This window comes from Pelodiscus sinensis, chromosome 3 (assembly GCF_052426305.1).
Source record: "Pelodiscus sinensis isolate ZL-2025 chromosome 3, ASM5242630v1, whole genome shotgun sequence".
Lineage (NCBI taxonomy): Eukaryota > Metazoa > Chordata > Testudines > Trionychidae > Pelodiscus > Pelodiscus sinensis.
In genome coordinates this window covers 75,968,439-75,992,837 of record NC_143054.1, presented here as the reverse complement: position 1 = coordinate 75,992,837, position 24,399 = coordinate 75,968,439, and the positions used below count along the sequence as shown (strand labels likewise).

At 40.7% G+C, this 24,399-nt stretch overlaps 1 long non-coding RNA gene across 1 annotated transcript in view; it reads left to right on the top strand.

The window, feature by feature from the left end:
* The window catches only part of LOC142827841 (uncharacterized), a 53,856-nt gene that overhangs the window by 9,140 nt on the left and 20,317 nt on the right, over positions 1 to 24,399 (top strand). The window contains exon 2 of the long non-coding RNA XR_016349153.1: positions 5,850 to 6,090. This is a non-coding gene — a long non-coding RNA (uncharacterized LOC142827841). The remainder of the gene's footprint in view (positions 1 to 5,849; positions 6,091 to 24,399) is intronic.

Sequence of the window (24,399 nt, the reverse complement as noted above, 5' to 3'; positions counted from 1 at the left end):
ACCCCTATGGACTAGCTAAACATTTCTATTTTTTCTATGAGACATGACCAGTGTTTCATTTTTTTACACTCATGTGCAGAATAAAATTTGTTGTGTGCATCGAGGCAAATAGAGGTGTGCACCAACAGTAGACATGTATGCTGCCAGAGGTGGGTGCTGTGGATGCTCTGCTAATCAGCTGGACAGAACCAGAATCTCTTCTAGGTGGCCACCCAAGTACTCATTTTACAGGAAACACTGGATCTGACACTTATACATTTGAAATTGGTGGCAAAACTGTTATGCTATTAATTAAAACTTAAAGAGGCCAGATTTACTCTAGAGAGTCTATGGCTTTAGTATTGCCAACCCCAAGCATTCAAAAGTCTGTCCCCAAAAATCACAAGATTCTTTTTTAATAATAAATGATAAGTCTTTATATGTAGGTCTTTTTATTTGTTTTCTTTCTCTTTTCTTAGCCTTTAGCAGTCACATTTTCATGCTTTTGCTTATGTTTATGCCAGCCTGCTTTCTTCAGGCAAAGCACCTGCTAAGGATTTGAAATAAACACTGCATAATCAGGAGAATGTGAGAGTCATGCTTTTTCTTTTCTTTTGACTTTCATCAGCATGAGTAGCCATGCTGAAAAGAGAACTAAAATTTATTAGTAAATTGTACCCGGTTCTGTGGCCACTGTTAAGTGCCATGTTCTTTTCATTGTGTGCACACTTAGAAATAAATGAATATCAGGATTTCATAGTGGAAAGACAATTATTTTATAGGGTCAATCCAGTTCCCATTTCCATGTAGCTGAGATTCCATCAGTACCCAAACTGCTGCATTTTTGTGGTCAAATGTGGGGGGGCTAGAGGATGCATGTGGTATGCCATAACTAGGCTCAGGGATTCACTGGTGCATAGATTCTCTCATCCTCTCCACCATGGAGATAATTCAAAAGATCATGAAGAGTCTATACCAGCAATTGATTTGAATTGGCTTTTCTGTGCAGCTCCACATCTATCCTGTGGCCTAGGATTCTTCCAATTTGCCTCTTGAGCATCTGTTCAGACCCCAGTCCAACAGTTTGGGCCAGGGACTGGGGTTTGTACAATACATTATAGATAACATTTACAAATTGACTTACCCACCTGCATCCCAATGAAAATCAATAAGACTTGGGTTCCTAAACCACTTAATTTTTTTTTGAAAAATATGTATGCATATGTATGCATGATTCACACAAGTACAGGCAAACACAAATCAGATACCTTCATGTGCAAATGGATAGCTCTTAACATTTTTGATAGGATTCTCAAATACATAAGGAAATAAGGCCAAAAGCCCAGACTCTCAAAAGTATTTAGATGCTTAACTCTCATTGATATCAGTCACATGGGCATTTGAAAAGCCCACCCTACATATTTACATTTCACAGACCTTACCCTTTTGATTGTTCTCTCATTGTATATTCAATGTGGTACATTCGGTGGCCTGGTACAAGATGCACAGTTGTAAATCTTGAAAAGATTTCACTGTTTGAATGTGATTTCTAAGTGGGATATTTAAGGATGCTCATTAAGTTAATGATTAGGGAGGGAGAGGAGAATTCTAAATTATCTGTTACCACTAAAAAAAGAGGCCTTGGAGTCACTGTGGACAGAGCTTTGAAAACATCCAGGTTATGTCTACACTACCACCCTAGTTCGAACTAGGGTGGTTAATGTAGTCAATCAAAGTTACAAATGAAGCCAGGGATTTAAATATCCCGGGCTTCATTTGCATCTTGCCGGGTGCCGCCATTTTTAAATCCCAGGTAGTTCGGACTCCGTGCCCGCAGCTACACGTGGCACGGAGTAGGTAGTTCGAATTAGGCTTTCTACCGTTACTCGTGGAGTGGAACAAGGTGTAACAGTAGTTCGAATTAGAAAGCCTAATTCGAACTACCTACTCCGTGCCGCGTGTAGCCGCGGGCACGGAGTCCGAACTACCAGGGATTTAAAAATGGCGGCGCCCGGCAAGATGCAAATGAAGCCCGGGATATTTAAATCCCGGGCTTCATTTGTAACTTCGATTGACTACATTAACCACCCTAGTTCGAACTAGGGTGGTAGTGTAGACATACCCCCACTCAATGTACAGCAGCAGTCAAAAAAAACAATCAGAAGTTGGGAATCATTTGGAACAGAAAATAGGATATTGCTTCTCTATTAATCAATAGTAAATCCACATCTTGCATACTGTTTGCAGATCTGGTTGCCCCATCTCAAAAAGATATATTGGAATTAGAAAAAGTTCAGAAAAGAACAACAAAAATGATTTTGGATATGGAAAGCTGCCATATGAGGATGGATTAAAAGACAGGAAATTCAGCTTGCCAAAGAGATGACTAAAGGGGATATGATAAGGGTCTATAAAAAAATAACTGGTATGGAGAAAGTAAAGAAGGAACTGTTATTTACTTCTCACAATATAAGAACTAGGGGTTATCAAATGACATGAATAGTCAACAAGTTTAAAACAAACAAAAGGAAGTATTTATGGGACTCTTTTCCAGAGGATGTTGTGAAGGCCAAGACACTAACAGCATTCAAAAAAACCCAACAACACCACCTAGATAAATTCAATGGCTATTAGCCAGGGTAGATAGGGAAGCAAAACCATGCTTTGAAATATCCCTAGCCTCTATTTGCTAGAAGTTGGAAATGGATGATTGCCTCTTCTGTTCATTCCCTCTGGAGCACCTGCCACTGCCCACTATCAGAAAACAGAATACTGGGCTAGATGGATCATTAGTCTGACCCAGTATGGCCATTCTTATGTTTATTATACTTTTTCCATTGACTTTACTATGCTAGGGTTAGGCTCATAGGGACTGACACTACGTAGAGATCAAGTGAAGCAGTCACTCTAGGCTATTGGAAATAAAGTCTACGCTAGAAAAAAACGGCTGGAATTGATTGGATTTTGTGTGATTTTGGATTTTTTGTGACCTAAGCTTACTGAATCAATGTAAAACAATTTCTCTTGACTTAAGAGGTCTTTTTAGTTGTTATTTGTTTTATCATAGAACCTAAGAAACTTAATTGTGGACCAGTACCCGATTTTGCAAAGCACTGTACAAACACTGAACAAAGACACAACCCTTGCCATAAACAGCTTACCATCTCATTACAAAACAAGAGACAACAGGCTCTTAGTGTTGGGAAGGGGCTATAATTTGGGGTGGGAAAAGAAAGGAAGGGAACAGAGAAAAAATTGAGACAATTTGTAGGAAGAGAATCAAGTGATAACATGGCAAAAGAAACAAGAGTCTCTTTGGGATTTGGTTGTGTGTTTTGTCAGTCAGTTCTTTTGGGTTGGAAGCCCATTTCATATTTTTGAAACTGAAAGGATGAATGTGTTTGCATCTTGACGAAATTAAGGGGACACTTTACTCATTTAGAAACATAGTGTATCAACATATAAACAAACATAGGCAGTATACCATAGTGTTAGGTTATATAGTATGAAACATTTTTATGAAATAGGCCATTTATAACCATTAAACTCCTCGTCCAGACTGCTGACACAATGTGATTTTTACATACTTCTATTTCCTCCAATTTAATGAAGAAGAATGGCAACACGGCTATATCCCTAAAGTAATTCTTTAGCAAGAGTAAGGATAAAATAGCCAACACTCATAATGAGGAAAAATGAGAGGGCATTAGCATTAAATTCATCTCATTATCAGCTCTTACAATGGAGATAAATGATATATATAAGAAAGACATGCATATCATTTTTAATTGTTATCCTGATTAGGACTGAAAGGAGGGTTTGATTCCCATTTTGACTCTGAATTCTAGAAGCCCTGTTACCAACTGGCAAGTATACTGATAACTCAGAGTGATGTTGGGCATACATATGGGTTTGGCCAACAATTCTTTAATTCCACCAGATGACTTAATTGCTTAAAATAATTTTAGATACTTTATCTAAAAATAAAGTTCAACTATACTGTTGGCATTTCCTAGGTTTGTACTAAGGCCTTAAATAGCAGCACTTTGGTGGGAATCAATGGGAAACATCCCAGATGTCAAGGATCTCTCCAAAACTACAATGAATGTTCATCTGACATCTTCATGCTCATTACAAAGGTGCAGGGACAATTCACAACATAGGCTACCAAACTGTATACAGGCAGTCCCCGACTTACGCGGATCCGACTTATGTCGGATCCGCACTTACGAACGGGGCTTTTCTCGCCCCGGAGCTCGCGGGCAGCGGGACCGCCCAGAGCGCAGCGGTCCCGCCACCGCATCCTCCAGGGCGAGAAAAGCTGCTCCGGGTCTCCCTGGTGTGCTCCGAGGGACTACCCAGCACAGCAGGGAGACCCGAGCAAAGCCAACAGGCGGCAGACCCCGCTGCCCATGAGGCTTTGCTCCTTTGCTGTGCTGGGGGGGGAGACAGGAGCAAAGCCGCAGAGGCGGGGGAACCTGCCGCCTGTGCGGCTTTGCTCCGAGGCAAAGGAGCAAAGCCGCAAGGGCAGTGGGGTCCCGTCTCTGTGGCTTTGCTCCGGGTCTCCCTGGTCTGCTGGGTGGGGGGCGCAGCTAGTACGCCCCCCCCCAGCAGACCAGGCTTTTGTTGTGGATGCCTGGGGTAGAGCATCTGGGGTGCTGCCGGGTTGGTCCTGGGGGGACCTACTCGGCAGCGCCCCAGCTGTTCTGTCCCAGGTTCCAGATTCAGCTGCTGTTGAAACTGATCAGTGGCTGATTCCAGGAAGCTGGGGGCAGAGCAACTCTGCCTCCGGCTTCCTGTAGTCAGCCCCTGGTCAGTGTCAGCAGCAGCAGCAGCAGCAGCAGCAGCTGAATCTGGAGCCAGTTCCGAGTTACGTACAAATTCAACTTAAGAACAAACCTATAGTCCCTTTCTTGTACGTAACCCGGGGACTGCCTGTATTGCTAAAATAAAGAGCTTTCCAAATTGTTAGAACAGAATTGTTCTTGCAGATTTAGACTAACTCAGCTAACCCTTTGATACTTCCAAATTGTTGTTTCATCAGAAGATAGAAGTATAAATAGAAGGAGAATAATAATCACCACTCTTAGATTAGTCACAACACATTTATTAAAACACAATGGTTGTAGTAAAATGTTGCATTTACTGGGCCAAATCTTATCGTATTATTACATACACATATGCAGGATATTTATCTCACAGACCTGAATGGTTTCATTGCATGAGATAAGTAGTTTCCAAACTGCTCATTGCAAAAGACAAGTGCATATCAAATATGCTTGTCCTTTTTATGTATGCACACATTTGGAATTTATTTGGAAATTCTTTTTAAAAAGTTTATTATTTTTGCCCTTTTAGAGCCTGGTTCATTACTGTCTTACTCCAGTTATAAGCTGAGGGCACATCAGTGATGTCAGTAAGACCCCAATCATGCAATGAGTTGCTCATGGATTGCTTTCATGTGCAGTCCCATTATACTGTTCTACGTACAAGTTATCTCTCACAAATACATGGAATTTGTCCAGAAGAAAATATTTTGTTGTTTTCTTTATATTCTGAACTAGCCTAGAAATGTAAAGATGTAAATCCAAATAAGCAAAGCAGTATTGCAAATATGATAAGGTTTGAAACAATATGAAATGAAATGTCTGAAAATCTGCAGAAGCTATAAAAGTCTGACTGCAATAGTTCAAAACTATAATCATAATATATGGTGAAGGAAACTGTAATCCTGTAACTCACTGGCCCTCAGTTATTTGGCGCAATGACTAATATGTAGACATTGTAGATTTCAAATGTTATTTTCTGCTCCAATCTCTTTCTCTTTCTAGAGAAAACAGCTAAAGCTCCAGTCTCTTTCCTTTCCCAAGGTTGGCATTAAATGAACATGGATACATGTCAGTGAATTGATGCGTCTCAAGCATTTCTTCCACCATGGTGCATATTATGGCAGCAGCATATTGGCTACCTACCTGCATGACTAGTTCTCAGCAACAGAAAGCATCCTTGCCTCATCTCCCATGCCCACCCATCTCTTGATGTTATCTACAATCTTCAGATGCCTTTCTGCTGTCTGTCTGATCATTAGCCACCAGTAAAATTACCCAGTGGGTGAGTAATGCCTTCTGTCAGATAAGTTTCTTCAGACAGTCTGCCCCTACTTTTTATTCCACTAGGACTTATTGTGTGTCAGTTGTCAGTGGCCGAAATGGAAATGGATCCACTGCAAATAATAACTTGCAGAAACACTCCTGTCACAATGTCTTCCAGGAAACCACTCCAAATTTCATGGCAGGTGTAAAATTAATCTGCCATTCTCTAAAGGTTTTGGTGCTATAAACACACTTGGTCAAATTCAGTGTTCCATTCTTGACAATGGGGTCATACTTTAGGTTGATTTTTAGTCTATAGTACACAACTCCTACCATCACATTTTTCCTGTAAATTCATTAATTGTACTATCAGCACGTTAAAAACAAAACCAAGGGGAAAAATCACTTGAGATTTGCATTTGCAGTGCAATGTATTTTTCATGCTCTTTACTCAAGAAGTATGAGGGGAAGTTTATTATCCTTGAGAAGTTGCCATTTAGTCGGAGCAGTGTCAGAATTTCACCATTTGTATTATAACAGTACAAAATGCTACATATCTTAGGGAAATAGAAAAATATGCTTTGGTCCTCATATTAAGTAACTTTTAGATGTGTAGCGGAATCTGTATTTTAAGCAGTTGCAGCAATCAGTTTATTAGCCAGTACATAATTATGGAATCTTATTAAGGCAAGCACCATTGAATTCTATTGGCCAGTATTTTATCTCTAGGTAACTGACAGAAATTAGCATTCTTATAGTTAATCAAATTACAATTTCTAAAATATCTGCAGTCTAATATGCAGTTCTCATAATCTCACCATGATTTGCTAACAGCTGTGAGGAGCAGACTACAAAATGCAATAGACTCATGTTCTCATTCAGTTATTTCAGTATATAGATATTTCAGTGGTCACAACCAGTAGATTGGAATCTACTGGTAGATCTTGGAGTCTCTCACAGGTGATCCTGACTGGTTTGGCCAGGGAGCTATCAAGCCCTGGCACTTCAGTTGCCCTTCCATCCACTGTCGTGCTGCTCCTACCCTCTGCCTTGGAGCTGCCATCCTGGTGTGGGAGAGAGAAGAAGATGATGCTGATGTCCCTCACTTCTGTATCTATCTCCACACAGAGAGAAGGGGATGGAGGGAGCCTAATCTGTCATGGCTGGAGTACTTATCCCTATGGTAATTGCTGTTCCTGGACGTGGCTGGCATGTCCCTGCAGTCCCTGAGAAAGGCAGAGCAGGGGGTCTCCACATGCTGTCCTTGCCTGCAGACACCACTCCTACAACTCCCATTGAACCATGGCCAGTAGAAGCTGTGGGCTCAGTGCCTGTAGATGAGGGGCAACATATGGCGCCATGAAGCCTCTGCTGTACGTGCCAGCTACTTTCAGGAGTGGTACAGGGCCAGGGCAGAAGAAGTCTGCCTTAACCCTACCTTTCCACCACCTGGAAGCTGTCTCAGTTAAGTGGTGCCCAGCCAGAGCCTGCATCTTGAAACCCTGTCCCAGCCTTCTCCCTATCCTGACTTTGTAGTGATTTTTGGGTAATATTTTCATAATGCATCTCAGAGAACACACTTCTTGTTTTATTGCTGAAAGTCCCATTTAGAAGAAAATGCAAAGAAAAAATATATACAGGCAGTCCCCGGGTTACGTACAAGATAGGGACTGTAGGTTTGTTCTTAAGCTGAATTTGTATGTAAGTCGGAACTGGTACATATTGTAGGGGAAACTCTAGCCAAACATTTCTCCAGAGCTCAGTTTTATTCTCCCACACCTCACTTCCCTCAGTCCTTTATTCTCAAGCTGAGGTGTCTGCTGAGAAAAGCCGCTCCGCATCTCCCTGGTCTGCTGTGGGGGGAGGGGGACGGGCGCTAGCTTCGCGTCTCCCTGGTCTGCTGGAGGGAAGCAGCTAGTGCGGGGTTGCCTCACCCCGTTTGTAAGTAGGGATCCGATGTAAGTCGGATCCATGTAACCCGGGGACTGCCTGTAGTTCAAAATTTCTCAAATATAATATTAGCCCACAAAATGGACTTTGAAACTAAATTCTACCACAATTGAAATCCCAGTTCATAGCCTAATTGTAGATGGTATTAACTGTCTGATTTCTAGCATTTTAAATATAAAAATCAGAAGATAAGTACTGAACATATAAAGTGTAGAATAATCAAAAAGCTTATTTGAAACTCATGATTTTATGCCACAAAACAGCAACTATGTAGCTTGAAGAGAGTGGAATAAAATATGCCTTAAGGATTCTCACTGGAGAATGCACAATATTGTTGGCTAAGGGCGTAGCATAATTATCATGATGAGATTTTTTGGAGCAGAAAAAGATATGTCTATATTTATTAAATTGTATTAAAATATGAATATTAGGTGAAAGCTGAAGAAAATAAGCCTAAAATAACAAAACACTGATAATAAAATAATGAACATGTTCTTGATCCTTACATGTCTTTTCACTATTTAAAACTTTATTTGTAGTACATTGTTACAATGTTTATTGTTCACTTTTAAGATATGAGGTATAAAATATCAAGCATTCATATACAAAAGCAAAAATGTGCATTCTGTTTTACAGCTACTCTAATTTTCATACAAAATTACTGCAGCTGCACACACAAAACATATGTTTTCACAAAGGTATGTCTCTTAACTTTCTACCAACATGTGCAAATATCTAATTTCATTTGCAGTCATGACAACGGTTCCTGTAATAACTATGTGTCTCTCCAAAAAACCACACTTTTGTTTGCAAAATTTGTTCCTTGGATAGTTACTGCTATCAAAAAGGAAAAAAAAATTCCAGTAATGTTATATCCTTTACAATGCATTTCTGTATCCAACTTGAGGGCCATGGCTGAGCATTTAATCTTTCTTTGCAAAATACTCCAAAACCTATTTACTCCTGATAACTCTGCATGAACCTTTAAATCTGCCCTGATCATCCATTCATTTCTCCCAAAAGAATCCCATTAGGCTGATTCAGAAACTGTTCCCAAAACCTTCTCCACCTCTTTAATAAGCTTTAAAACATACTTCCTTTTGTTTATTTTAATTCTGCTGCCTGTTAAGTTCATTTGGTGACCCCAGTTCTACTTTGTGAGGAGTAAATGGCACTTATTTACTTTCTCCCTACAAGCCATGATTTTATAGAACTTAATCATGTGCCTCCTTAGTCATATCTTTTCCAAGCTGAAAAGTCTCAGTCTTATTAATCTCTCTTCATGCATAAACCATTTCATACCCCTAATCATTTTTGTTGCCCTTTTCTAAACATTTTCCAATACCAATATACAGGACCATCCCATCCCTACCGATACACAAACCATACAACTGCTTATGGCATCATGAAACTTGGCTCCAAATTTCATGGTGCCCTAGCAACTATGTGCCATGTATCAGCTCTGGTGGCCAGCCTTGCCTCCTCATCAGCTGTCCCACAGACTGTGTCCAGCTTCTACTCATCAGATGGTGGTGAGCAGCAACCATGCCCCCTCCATAGCCTTCACAGCTGCCTAAAGAGTGCCATTGTGGCACTCCTGCTGCAGTGCAAATGTAGTGGCAACAGCCAGATTCTTGGCTTTTTTGAATCTCTGGTCTGTGGGGCAATTATCCCCTTAGCTCCTCCTGTAGCTGGGTCTGCTCACACTGCTTGCCGCCACCCAGGCCTCCCACATGTTTCTCTCATTTTGCAAGTGAGCTTCCCTGGCCTTCAGTATTCTTGTGCCACAAAACTTCTGACCCACAGCCTCCTCCCATTCAAGGTGGTAGTGCTGGGCTGAACAGGGTATCAGACTTGCTACGGATTGCCCTTTTTGTGGGATGGGGGATGGCCACATCTTCACACAATATTCAAGATGTGGGTGTGCCATGGATTTATATAAAATCAATGATATTTTCTCTCTTATTATCTATTACTTTCTTAATTATTCCTAATATTCTGTTGGGTTTCTTTTGACTGCTGCTGCACATTGAGAAGATATGGCTCAGAACTGGAAGCAAAGAAGATGAGTCACTTGGAGAGATCCTGTGATGATGCACGTTGTTGAGATAAGTTGCATATCAACAAGTTTGGCATGTAACAACAGAGTCAATACTTACTAGCCAGAATGGGTAGGAATGGTGTCCCTAGCCTCTGTTTGTCATGGGTTGCAAAGGATGCCAGGAGAGGGATCACTTAATGATTCCCTGTACTATTCACACCCTTTGGGGCATTTGGCATTGGCCACTGTCAGAAGACAGGATACTGGGCTAGATGGGCCTTTGGTCTGATCCTGTATGGCCGTTCTTATGTTCTTATGATGCTACACTAAATAAAGAAACAAAAAATCCAACCCTCCCCCAGAAAAACCAAGGAGTTCTGAGGCTTCTTAAAAACTAACAGATTTATTTGGGCATACACGTTCATGGGTAAAACCCTTTCATCAAATGCATTCGAGTGGAAATTATAGAGACAGGGATATATACATATCAAAAGAAGAGAATTACTTATCAAATGTAGGACCGGTGATAATGAGGCCAATTCAGTCAGGGAGGATGTGGCTGTCTCCCAGCAGCTGATGGGGAGTTGTGAATACCAAGAGAGGGAAAATTGTCTTTGTAGTGAGACAACCAACCTAAATCCTTATTCGGTCCTTATTTTATTATGTTACATTTGCAAATGAAATTCAGCTCTGCCATTTCTCTTTGTAGTCTGGTTTTGAGGGGTTTTTTTTTGGGGGGGGGAGAGTTTTGGGGTTTTTTGTTTTGTTTTGTTGGAAAAAGATGGCTTCTTTTAAATCCATTACAGAATGTCTAGGGAGGTTAAAGTATTCTCCTTCTAGTTTATATATGTTACCTTTCTTGATATCTACTTTGTGTCCATTTATCCTTTGGTATAGAGAATGTTTGGATTGGCCATTATACATGGCAGAGAGGCATTGTTGGCACATGATGGTATATATCACGTTAGAAGATATGCAGGTTGATAAACCTCTGATGGTGTGGCTTATGTAGTTAGGTTCTATGATGGTGTTGCTTGTATAGATATGCAGACAGAGTTGGCAACAAAGTTTGTTGCAAGAATAGTTTCCTGGGTAAGTGTTTCTGTGGCTGCTGATGAGTATTTGCTTCAAGTTAGGGGGCTGTCTTTAAAAGAGGGCTAGCCTGTTTCCCAGGTTCTGTGAGAATGAGGGATCATTTCCCAGGATATACTGAAACATAGTGCACTGCTCTTAAGTACAAGATAAAAAGGGCTGCCATCTTTAGGGCTGGAACATCTGCTTCCCATGAAGAACCTGCTGGTTTTCTGAGAAGGCTGTTGCATGTCCTTTGCTTGCTATCTTGATCTTTTGGCTAAGATGCTCAAAATATCTTATAGCTCTCATAGTGTAACTCTTTTTGCTGCTCGAGGCTTGATAATCAGTCCCAGAAGTTCTCCTATTTTACCCTGGGGGAGCCCAGATATGGAATGTGGCCACAACACTGAAACACTCCTTATAATCTGGCATGCCTGCAAACAGCAAACAAGTCATCCAGATAATGTACCATCTGGTGTAAACCAGACTGCTGAACTTCTGTCCATTCCAGCATTGCACTGAATTCTTCAAATACCAAGCAAGAGATGGACAATAAATTAGAAGTGATTTACTGAAAGAAAACTGATTCTCAAACAGAAAAACAAAAGGTTAAAATTAGAAGGATGCACTAGCAACAATCAAAAAGACAATTTGATGCCATATTTTGCCAAAAATAGTCCTTCACCAGAAGTTTTTATCGTACCAGGCACAGCCTTATCAAAGGCAAAATAATGCAGTGTACATTATTAACTGAACTACCCCGTGAGTATGACAGATGCTAGGTAAAGTCATGCCTTCTTAGAAATGAAGCTTGGAGGAGAAACCCAGAGGTTCTTCTTAGGTGAATTACTGAATGGCCCTGGAACTCTATTAGCATTTGTTTCCTATGCAATCCATTCCCCCCCCCCCATACAGTGTATACTAACCCTTCTATTTACTTCAGTTTTTTTGACTTTACCCACATACAGGGAATCCTGTCCCTCAGAGTAAACCCTTCCCATAAATATGTCCCATCTGTCCTGTTTGCATAATCTCAAAGAGTATCTGAAACACAGTGAGCTTGATTGGAGGCAAAGCTCTTTCCCATTATCCCTGCTGCCAGCTCCTCTGCTCCCCTTTCTTGGACCCTGAACTCCAACCTGCTCTTGTATCTGGAGCAAAGGGGGCTAGGTTTACCTCACCAACTTTTCTATATATTGGGGCCTTTCTTGAAAGCAATCAGAAATGTGGTGTGAGTAGATCCCAAAACACATTTCATAGGCATGATTAAATTTGGAGATGCTCTGAAAACAGCTGTCATCATTCAAAGCCCTGAAAATATTATTCAGAACACTGGGTCTCTATTGGGCTTGATGGGTAATAAATAACGTGGTATTGTCTGTTCTAATCAAAGCGAGTGATACAGGAGGCACCATTGACTCCCAGCCTGTGTTGCAGCTCTACATGGCTAATCATCGTTGAGACAAGCCTTGTCCCCAAATGTATTACATGTCTGTCTGATTATATCTATGCATATTTGAATAATGCTGGTCCTTCTTTCCAGGAACTGACATCTGTGTAAAGCTGCTTCCCAGTTTTCCCAGGTTCTAATAACATTTGGAGATTTGACATCACTGCTTTGCTTGTCCTGTCCCATCTTACTTTTTGCCATAGCTTCCCTGTGGAGTGATGATAAATATTTCTGTATTCATCTCTCAGTATCTTTATCTTTAGTATTACAGAAAATGTGAATGCCAAAAGAATACCCTCTCCTGCATAACCATATTCCCACTAACCTCCTCACAGAGCCTTCAGTGTACTGAGGCCCCCTGGATACTCTCCAAATGGCATGTTCATCCCATGAACTAATATACTCTGAGGGGATCTGAATTTTACTTCTGCCATATTTAATGATTCCTACACCAATGAGTGGGGACAGCAGCATCTGTCATTGCTGGCAGGCTGCCTGCACATGAAGGTGCTGCCGATGCTAGATGCCTGCAAATCTTTGCTAGTGTTGATATGCCTGCTGGTAGGCTGATCCTGTTCAAGAGAGATCTTTATAGGGCTGCATGGGGTATAAATATTCCCCAGTCTTCTGGTCAAAGCAGTGACCTTGTATTAACCAGGCTCCACCTGATTCCTTCCCTTATCATGTCCATACCTGTTAACTTTCCCCCTTCTTCCCACCTCCTGTGAGGGAGCCCTGAGAGAGGTGACAACTTTCTTCCAGCTAGCCAGCTAAAGACCTGCTTGTCAATATACATGAAGGCTGTATGTAGAACATTGGCCTGATGTTCAGCAGGGCTGAGCAACCTCAGCTCCCTCTGACTGAATCTGGAGGCAGTGGGAGTGCAGGTAATCAGCATATCTGAAAACCTGGTGCTTAATTTTGAATCTAGTTTTAATTCCCAAATAGAACACTTGAAATGTGTCTACATTGACGTGATCTTGCGCCAAAGCGGCCGCTTTAGCACAAAAACATGCTGCCTGTCTACCCTGGTGGGGAGTTCTTGCGCAAGAACACTGACGTTCTAATGTGATGCTCCCACTCAGGAATAAGCCCTCTTGCACAACTGTTCTTGTGCAAGAGGCCAGTGTACACAGTCAACATGAATTTCTTGCGCAAGAAAGCCCGATGGTTAAAATGGCCATTGGAGCTTTCTTGAGCAAGAGAGCGTCTACACTAGCACGGATGCTCTTGCGCAAAAGCACATATCTTGCGCAAAGGCACATGCCAGTGTAGACGCTCTCTTGAGCAAATACTTTAACTCAAGAACTCTTGCGTTAAAGAGTATTTGCGCAAGATAATGCCAATGTAGACACAGCCTTGGAAGGCTCAGTCCCTGCACTCAGTTAAATGTGGGGGTGTCAACTTTACATTGCCCCCCCCACCCATGTTTAACTGAGTGCAGGGTCTGAGCCCTCCAAGTGCCTTCCAAGGTGTAAACCATTTAAAAATATGCTAGGACCATGTATGCTCCCCTGCATGTGTTTTAGGAAAGACCGTGCCCCAATACTGGCAAATGCCTAGCAGTGACTCACTGACTTTTATTGTATAAATAGTGTTTCTTTGATTAAAACTTGAAAGCAGGTACATGGTTATATTAATAATTGTTTTTTAATATAGCTGAATTTAGCTTATTAATAAACACTCAGTACTTACTTCAGATTTATCAAATTGTGCTGTTATCTGCAAATATGTTCATTTCCATGGAAAGACAGAAATTGGATGCCAGTTGCCAATTAGTTCTCCCTACAGCTACTGGTTTGTTATCTGTGTTTGAATATTAATGAATGGGAATTCCATGTATTCATTAATATTCCAGAAGTCAAACACTACTCATTATCTCTTTGATGAATCCAGCCTATTGTGCCTTATAACATCAATCACAAAAAATTCTGCAAGGTAATGAATTACTGAGTGACTGAAGGAAACCATAAGGGATATTAAACCAAACTTAATCTTTTTAACTAATGACATACTAAAATGAATGAAGAAATTAGAATTTCCATAAATGGGAATGGTGGAAATCTTTAGTTATAAGCTGGCCCTGATGCTTCTGTTGTCTTTTTCCTATATTAAAGGCCAGTTTATTAAAGGAAAATAAAACAAGTTAATTTGATTTTTCTTCAGATATGTACTGAAGTCTAGAGAGAAAGGTTAAAAATGCTAGTGGAAAGAAATTTTATTTACATGGTGTTTTAAAAATACAGTTCTCACAAATTTGTAAATGAATGATATACCTGCTGAATTTCATGTGTAAGCCTATTTATAAGGGCAGAATAGCCAAAGGTGGAGTACAAGTCACTGATTCACCACATGCCACTTGTAGACTTCCCATGACCACCGAAGATGGATGGACCTGTGGTGATGGCTAACTGTACTCCATGTGATTCTGGAAGACGTGGTATCACCTAAAGCCAAGGCCCTTCAGCCTTGGAAACCAGACTGGCTTACTGGTGTACTGGCATTATTAACATACATATTAAATGTGTAAGAATGTGTTTAGTGGTGGCCATGATGACATGTTTGTGAGTTGTCCCAGACATTAATCTCACTTATATCTGTATCCCATATTGTACGGTAACATGTAAGTGTTTGCTTTGTAACTATTGAAGTGTTTTCTATGAAACTGGAAACTCCCACAGTCAGGAGAGAAACATTGCCAAGTGTGAAGTGCTCGTTCATTTCAGGATAGTATCTCCTACCCAACAAAAGAAGGCCTATACATTCCAGACAAACCATTTTGGAACATCAGTTGATATAAGATTTTGTTAATTTCTTTCCCCACTCAAAGTGGGGATGTGCACAAATCTGTGTCCCATCACAGTTTAAACTCTGGAGGAAGAGAATAAAAGTCCTTGACCAGAAGGGAGTGTATCACTACATTCCTTTAAATTTGAGGAAAGCAGTATTTCTAAGCATAAGTAATGGGTTCTCAAACAGTTTACCTTGGGTTAGGTCTAAAGGACAATATTAGCTTGCACATTACAGCAGCTTCTCTTGCTTTTTGGAACTTAAGAGTGTAACTCATTTGCATGTGTATGTTTATCTGTGTTAACCTTATAAACAAATCTCTTGTTTACTTTTCTTAGTTATTAACCTTTAGTTATTTCATTACAGAGCAGGCAACAAACACTGTTTTAGATATATGATCTGAGGTGCAATTGGTCTGGAGTAACTGACTGGTCGAACCTAAATATTGTTGAGATTTTTGGGGTAAGGATCAATCTGTCTTTAAGGCAGGGTTGCCTTGGGGCAAGATAGATGGTGGTGACCAAAGGGACTGTTTGTGACTCCATGGGAATGTTGTTACAGTGCTTGAGGAGTTCACAGTTGATACCTGGTGAAATCTATTTACAGACCACACAATCAGCTTGGGGTTCGTTCTCTGATTTTAAACGATCTGCCTGAGGTTGCAATTGACTTTGTTGTGCCTCTCCAGATACCTTAATGCTCCCACTAGTGCAAGCAACATCTGCATCCTTACCCAATAAGGAGGTCCTGGTGTCTTCTGGTACAGGATGTCAAACCAAAGAGCTTTGTCCATGGCTCTAGTAGATAATGCATCTCTTTTTCCTGGAAGTTGTCTGCCAACTAAGAAATATATAACTTCACCAGTAACACCTGAAAAACATCTTCAAACAGAAGGGCCAGACACAATTTCTTTAGACTGACATCTGTAGATCCTGATGCTGTCACATGACTCTGGAAATCTGGGCCTTTGATATGTACCTATGGTGACCAATCCAGCTCAGTTCTCTGGCAAAGACTAATGGAGAGAGGACTAGTAATTATGCTCTATCAGTATTTGGAAGAGAGTATAGGGACAGGAACATGTCAAAGGAAATCTCTTTCAAAGAATCACCCTAGTCCAACAACTAGTAAAATAAACATGTTTTATATGAAAAACTTAAAAAACAACAGAGGGTATGTCTACACTACCCTCCTAGTTCGAACTAGGAGGGTAATGTATGCATACCACATTTGCTAATGAAGCCCGGGATTTGAATTTCCCGGGCTTCATTAGCATAAGCGGGGAGCCGCCATTTTTAAATCCCCACTGCTTCGAACCCCATGCAGCGCGGCTACACGGGGCTCGAACTAGGTAGTTCGGACTAGGGTGCCTAATCCGAACTACCGATACACCGCGTTTCACGAGGAGTAACGGTAGTTCGGAATAGGCACCTAGTCCGAACTACCTAGTTCGAGCCCCGTGTAGCCGCGCTGCACGGGGTTCGAAGCAGCGGGGATTTAAAAATGGCGGCTCCCCGCTTATGCTAATGAAGCCCGGGAAATTCAAATCCCGGGCTTCATTAGCAAGTGCGGTATGCATACATTACCCCGCTAGTTCGAACTAGCGGGGTAGTGTAGACATACCCAAATAGTTTAGTAGCACTTTATAGACTAACAAAACATATAGTTAGTATCATGAACTTTCGTGGGCACAATCCACTTCTTCAGATGACTGGAGTGTTGGAAGTTCAGATCCAAGAATAAATAAGGGACGGGGAGGGAGGGGAAAGGGAGAAAGAGGGGAAAGAAAAAAAATGGAAGGGGAGGAAGAAAAAAAGACAGTGAGTAGATAAGCTTCAGAGGGATAGCCAAGTTTTATATGGATAGTCAGCTTTGCTATCATTTATTAGCTAAATTATTCCTGGTAGTTCCATACACAATGCATTGTAACAGAAAGTGAAAAGTTTCTTCCGTGAACACACTTATTTTTCTGTAAGTCCTTTGTTTAATAGAGCTTCTTTGTACAAAAAACATGGGCGTTTCAATAAAAAATGTTGCAAATAGTGTAATAGAAATGTGTAATAGGCTGGTATGCAACAGTTTTCCACAGACCTACAAAAAGAAAGATAATAATTAGATTTCCAGAATTCAGTTTGGTTTTAATTATATTGTCTCTTATTATTAAGTACCAGAAATAATGTGCCAGAAACCACCAGTCCAAATCGAATTCTACTATGAGATTTGAAAAGCTTATTTTTGAAGTGTAGAGTTTTAACAGAAATTCTGTACTGCTGTGACTTTTACTTGAATGGAGGCTAACCTGCTGAGTTTATTGAAGGAGGATTAGAGGAAAGTGGCATTAAAAAATCATGAAGCAGTTAAAGTAAACCTCTAGGCTAGCAAAACAACAGCTTGGATACAAAATCAGCAGGACAAAATCCACAAGTTTTACCTCCACAGAGTATGGAATTGAATTAGCGCCTTCCATGCTCAGTGTTGAGATGAACACCTACTGAACTGAAAATGGCTGAAAACCTGAGATTATCTTCAATATGTTTTACAAACCCTCAGGCAGAAACAGAAAAGGCCCCATCCTGTAAGGCACTGAGCACCTTCAAATCCATTACAATCAACATGCATTCGGGCATATAGAGCTTCATAGGAAGTGCTCAGCATCTCATGTAACAGTCCCAGAGTAAGTAAAGTCCAATGGTGACAGCCACAATGTCCATTTCCTCTATATGCCTAAAATAGCAGATAGAGGCTAGTTTGATTGCTATGCTATTTTGAAGTGTAGAATTCAAAGGTAAGTTAAATCAGTAAGAAGGAAACATTTCTGAAGGAAACACAGTTCACAGTGTTTTGTTTTGTTTTGTTTTGGTTTTAGTATTTTGTTTGTTTTTGGGGGGGGGAGGAGGAAAGAAAGAAACTAGACTTTGGTATAGCTGTAGTGTTAAAACCTCTTATTTATCACCAGCGTACGCACATCAAATCATGTCTTACTAATATTTAGGTACCAGAAACAGTGGGGGTAAGACGTTCAGGACCATTGTCTACCTAGGGTTACATACATTTCTGTCTCAGAATCCTCTGATAGCACACCACACAAGAAGCCTCCTGACTCCAGGCTTGTGACTGTGCCATGCACACACACAAAGGGAGATAAAAGTGTCATAAGAGGAAAAACATTATGCTATATAATAACTTGCATAAATCAGATCTGCTGACACCAGCTTTCCAGCCCTGTGGGGCAGATTCTGGCTATACAGTGGTAAAGCTATAGGTCATGGGCTACCCTTCTCTCTGCTGCTAGCACAGAAGTCAGGAATAGATAAAGTAGGCGTAGACATGACACTCTTCTGCTGCACTGATCCCTAGCTGTAGTGTTGTTCTCTTGGGGCTGTTAGTGACCGTATATTTTGCAGTAGTCCACATGCAAGGTGATTCTTGTGCAGGTACTGTCCCTGGCATGGTAAAAGTTGCAACTATGAGCCTGATGCTGCAGATTGCAAAAATACAGGTTGAACCTCCCAAAACCAGGACACCTGCATCCTGCAGGACCATGGGTGTTCCTGGACCAGGGAGTTCTGCCTGGGAGCCCCAGAGGCAAGAGGGTTGGTGGCTTGGAGTCCAGCAGGGCTGGGGCTAGGTCTGGGACTGGCACCGGAGCCCTAGTAATGCAGCAGGGCCGCACCAGCCCCAGTAGCAGGGCTGGGAATGTAACAATTGCGGCAGCCACGGTAGCAGAGCTGGAGATGTGGCAACTGCAGCAGACCTCATAGTGGGGCCAGGGCCAGAGACTCAGCAACCACGGCAGCTCTGATAGTGGGGCCAGGACATTCTGGGCTGTCGGGACCTCAGGAGCATGGCAGCTTGGCAGTGGGGGTAGCTGGGGCTGGCAGTCAGGGAGGAAAGGTGGTCTGGGGAGCCGGTAGCAGAGGACTTCCTCTGGTCCAGCAAATTCCCTCATTCGGGACCAGTCAGATCCTGAGGGTGCCAGACCAGAGACGTCCAACCTGTATTCTAGCATAGAATTATGAATTGGGATTGAATTCTAGATGAGATTTGAATAAGAGGAGTTGTGACTGAAGTATTCAAACTAATGAATGACATGAAGAAAATCCGGTGGACACTTCTATTTATCCTTTTTGCTACTACATAGGGGAAAGGACTATCCTAGTATGTAAGATTATAGGCTCCTTTTAGAGGGGATTCTTTTTCTGTCATCTGTGTTCATACAGTACCTCAGACTATGGGATTCTGGCCTCTTGGTGCTACTATAGAAATAATCATTACTACACCCAATTCTATGTACTTATTATATTTATTTATTTAGCATGTGCATAGTCATCTAGCTAAGCAATGGCATCTGCAGTGCATAATGTATCTCTTCTCGATCATTGCTGAACCTAGTCAACGGTCACTCATCAATAATATGCATTATTGTCTCTTTTGCACTGAAGCTGAACAAAGGGCTTTCACAAAGGCCCCAGTAATACTGATTCTCGACACAGAGACCTTATTTAGTCCAGAGCCTGTTCAATAGGGACCACTGGCAAGTCAAAACCATCCAGGCAGTTTATGCAGTTGGTGCTGAGGGACTGGTTGGGGATTACAGCAGATATCTATTCCTCTTGCCTGAGTATTTGTGGGAGTTTCAAGCCTAGCATATTGACATAACTGATGAGACCATAATGGGCAATGTGATGGCAAATGTGCAGCTAGGGTTATAAAAGATCATTTTGCAACGGCAGGCTAGGTGCATATGTACTTTCTCCAGTAACTTGTCAGTGGTAATCTCTCATCTGATAGGAGGAGAAGCAATATTGCTCTGAACTGGAAGCCATGGAAATGGAATCATTCCATAGTATAACATTGGAAAAACAATTCAAACTGAAAATGGAACATTTTGATCTGAAAGGATTAAAAAAAACATTTCATGGATAATTTAAAAATGTTCAAGTTTCATACCAAATCAGAACAAAAACAAAATTTGAAGTCTCAAAATCCTCTTTGAAAAATATTTTCATTCCCAGCCCAAGTCTTATCCTAACTATGGTTGCCACAATGATCTTTGAGCAACTAAAGAGGACTTTTTCATGGTAACAACTGTAATTGTAGAAGTGTTTTTTTTTAAGACTAGGCATGTAGTTAAAAAGAAAAATGTTGTTGAATTGCCACCCTGGAAAGTGACTAGCATTACAATATGATTTTATTGCTGTAATGTCAATGGTAAGTGGATGTACATTGGTGGCTGAGGATACTCAACATCTAAGTTTCCATTGAGCCTTGAATGTTGCTTCAGCTTGTCAAATGAGCTTGTAACCTGATATTAACAGTTTCATTTTTATGTCCTTTAATTATGCATTCTAACATGATAAACATCTTTAGTGTTATTATTAAAAAAATAACCCTTTGTATAATAGATGCACTTTGCTGCTTAGAATTAGAGTGCTTAAGTACACTTTTGAAATTATAAAAGGAACAAAGATTGGTAGGACCTGAACATATGCTGCATTCCTTTTTTTATAGTGGAGTGAAATAAATCTAATGTGCTCCATTAAAGCTAATTCTATGAGCATGCCAACATGAGGAGTGTAGAGATAGCTTTCCTTTTCTTGTGATCGTTGCTATGGTTATAGCTTTAACCACCTCTTTAAATTACTGCTTTACTTCTTTAAAATGTTCACTTTTCATTAGATTTATTAATAGAGCAGGATCAGGATCTGATATTTTAATTGGTGTTTAAAGGCAAAGTGAAACCTTGTTTTCTGTTTTATATATTAAATGCATGCAATATTAAACACATATTTAAAAAGGAGTTTAGAGAAGTTACAGTCTATGATCTGTCTTAAAACTAGCATAGTTTCACATATCAAAGATTCTAAATATATGTTTAGGTCTATCACTAAGACATTTTAAAAGAAAAGTCTCCTTGAAGTCATTTCAATCTCATCACAATTATCTTCCATTTTTTTCTTAAAATATCAAGATTCCTGAGCAAAATATTAAAAACAACATTTCTCAAATACACAAGCATTAGAATATTAAAAGCAACATCAGTTGCCAGGAAGCACCTGGTAGTAATTGGAAGAACTTTGTGATCCTTGCTCTGGCTTTGAAATACCTCTAAACCTGTGGAAGCTCCTCTGTTAGCCATCATTTCGAATCTACTCCCATTGAAAGAATTCACCTCCAATTTCTGAAGCTCTAAAATTTTGGGAATTTGTGTTTAAACTACCTTTGTGTATTACAACTGAGGGGACAATCATAAGAATTGGTGAGTCTCACAGTATTTGTTCTTTTAAAGTTATAGATTCTGAAGTCAGGAGATTACATGACATTCTATGGCAAGGGTTCCCAACCTTATTTGGTCCCCGTACCTCTTGGCTTTTAGTAAACCTTCCCGTACCCCCTATTCAATATGAAAGAAAATAAATTCTAGACTCTAGAATCCACAACTTATTTCACTAATACTACTACTTTTGGAACATTTCAATTAGGATAATCTAGTTATTTACCAAATATTCCCCGTACCCCCTTGACAAGCTTCTCGTACCCCCTGGGGGTACGTGTACCCCAGGTTGGGAACCCCTGTTCTACGGGTATGTCTATGTTGCCGAGTTTTTCCAGAAAAACATCTGTTTTTCTGGAAAAACTACACTTATGTCCACACTGCAATTGCATTCTTTCGACAGAAAGTCAAAAGAACGCAGGGATTTTTCCGATAGCAGAAAACGCTGGGGGTTTCCCTCTTTCTATGAAGAAGAAGCCTTTCTTTGAAAGGGAAAAAGTATTGTTTTTCGTTTTGAAAGAAGAGGCCTCCTAAAAAGCACAGGTGCCCTGGAGGCCACTCTATCCATAGTAATCACAACTAAAATGCGAGATAACGTCCAGTCTTTTGAAAGAGCAGATCACTTTTTCGATGTGCTTTTGAGTGTGAAAGCTCTCTTTTGAAAGAAGTTTTTCTGGAAGATCTCTTCCAGAAAAGCTTCTTCCAAAAGAAGCCTGGAGTCTAGACATAGCTTAAGCTTTGATTTATGAGTCAACAGTGTGATGCTGCTGCAAAAAAAGCAAATATGATTCTAGGTTGTATCAATAGGTGTGTTGTAAGCAAAACTCGTGAAGTCATTCTGCCGCTCTATTCTGCACTAGTTAGGCCTCAGCTGGAGTACTGTGTCCAGTTCTGGGCGCCACATTTCAAGAAAGATGTGGAGAAATTGGAAAGGGTAAAGAGAAGAGTGACAAGAATGATTAAAGGTCTAGAGAACATGACCTATGAAGCCAGGTTTCATGAACTGGGCTTGTTTAGTTTGGAAAAAAGAAGATTAAGGGGGGACGTGATAGCGGTTTTCAAATATCTAAAAGGGTGTCACAAGGAGGAAGGAGAAAATTTGTTCCTCTTGGTTTCTGAGGACAGGACAAGGAGTAATGGGCTTAAAGTGCAGCAAGAGAGGTTTAGATTGGACATTAGGAAAAAATTCCTAACTGTCAGGGTGGTCAAATATTGGAATAAATTGCCAAGGAAGGTGGTGGAATCTCCCTCTCTGGAGATATTTAAGAACAGGTTAGATAGACATCTGTCAGGGATGGTGTAGACAGAGCTTGGTCCTGCCTTGAGGGCGGGGGGCTGGACTCGATGACCTTTTGAGGTCCCTTCCAGTCCTATGATTCTATGATTCTAAGTAAGTTCTAGCCTTCATGGCTGTGGAGAAAAGATTGGGAATAAACTTTATAGGCTCAGAAACAAGAACATAAGAACAGTTGTACTGAATCAGACCAAAGGTCCACCTAGCCCGGTATCCTGTCTTTTTGACAGTGCCAATGCCAGATGCACCAGAGGGAGGGAGCAGAACAGGGAATCTTTAAGCAATTCCTCTCCCATCACCCATTCCCAGTCTCTGACAGAGGTTAGGGACACCATTCCTACCCATCCTGGCTAATAGCCATTGATGGACCTAACCTACACAAATCTATCCAGCTCTTTCTTGAACCCTGTTTAAGACCTGGTCTTCACAACCTCCTCTGGCAAGAAGTTCCACAGGTAGACTGTGCGCTGTGTAAAGAAAAACTTCCTTTTGTTTGTTTTAAACCTGTTACCTATTAATTTCATTTGGTGACCCCTAGTTCTTACATTATGGGAACAAGTAAATAACGTTTCCTTATTCAATAACACTGCTCTAAAGCCAAAATGCTTCTGAAATAAATGTAGTCAAACTTTACTAATTCTGGGTCACTGAGAACGAAAATGATGCTTAAAATTGTTGATTGGCTCTAGTTTTCAAGATATGCTATTGGGTCAGTATATACGACCCTTGACTTGCAAATGGCGGAGGATAAGTGAGTTATAAAGGGAAGGGATCTCAATTTAAACCAGAAATGACTAAAATACATCTTTGACTGGATCTATGAATAAATCTATGACTGGGTTTGGACAGTACTTGCTTTTTAGGCAAAACAATGAAGGATGCAATCTGAAGCTGGTATTGCATCATACATGATATGAATTGCATCATGTTATTCCTAGAAGTCGTGGATGATGCAATCATAACGAAGCTTACATCACTCTGCTGAACAAATTGCCCTATATCAGCTCTAGAAATCATACAGTGTCATGCTCTCTTATTTGTCAGTGTTTGATTTTGCAAAGGGACACATTTCTGTTTAGCCAAAGTGAGCAGAGATGCCTCGTACTTGTGTGAACAGCGCAGATAACTTCTGCTATGTTTGTGGTGAAGTGACTTTTGCATCACAAAAGCACAGTATAACCACTATGGTTAAGAAAGCCTATCACCTTTATTTTGGCTGCAAAATTGGAGATCAGGACAAGAGATGGACCCCACACGTATGCTGCAACACTTGTGCAACAAATCTTCGCCAGTTGTTGAACAGGAAAAGGAAATCTATGCCTTTTACAGTGCCAATGATTTGGAGAGCGCCAACAGATCATACGAGCAATTTTTACTTCTGCATGGTGCCTCCAGTTGGGAAAGGTATGTCAAAGAAGAAAAAGACCCAACGGAGAAGGTCTGCCAGTTCCGGAT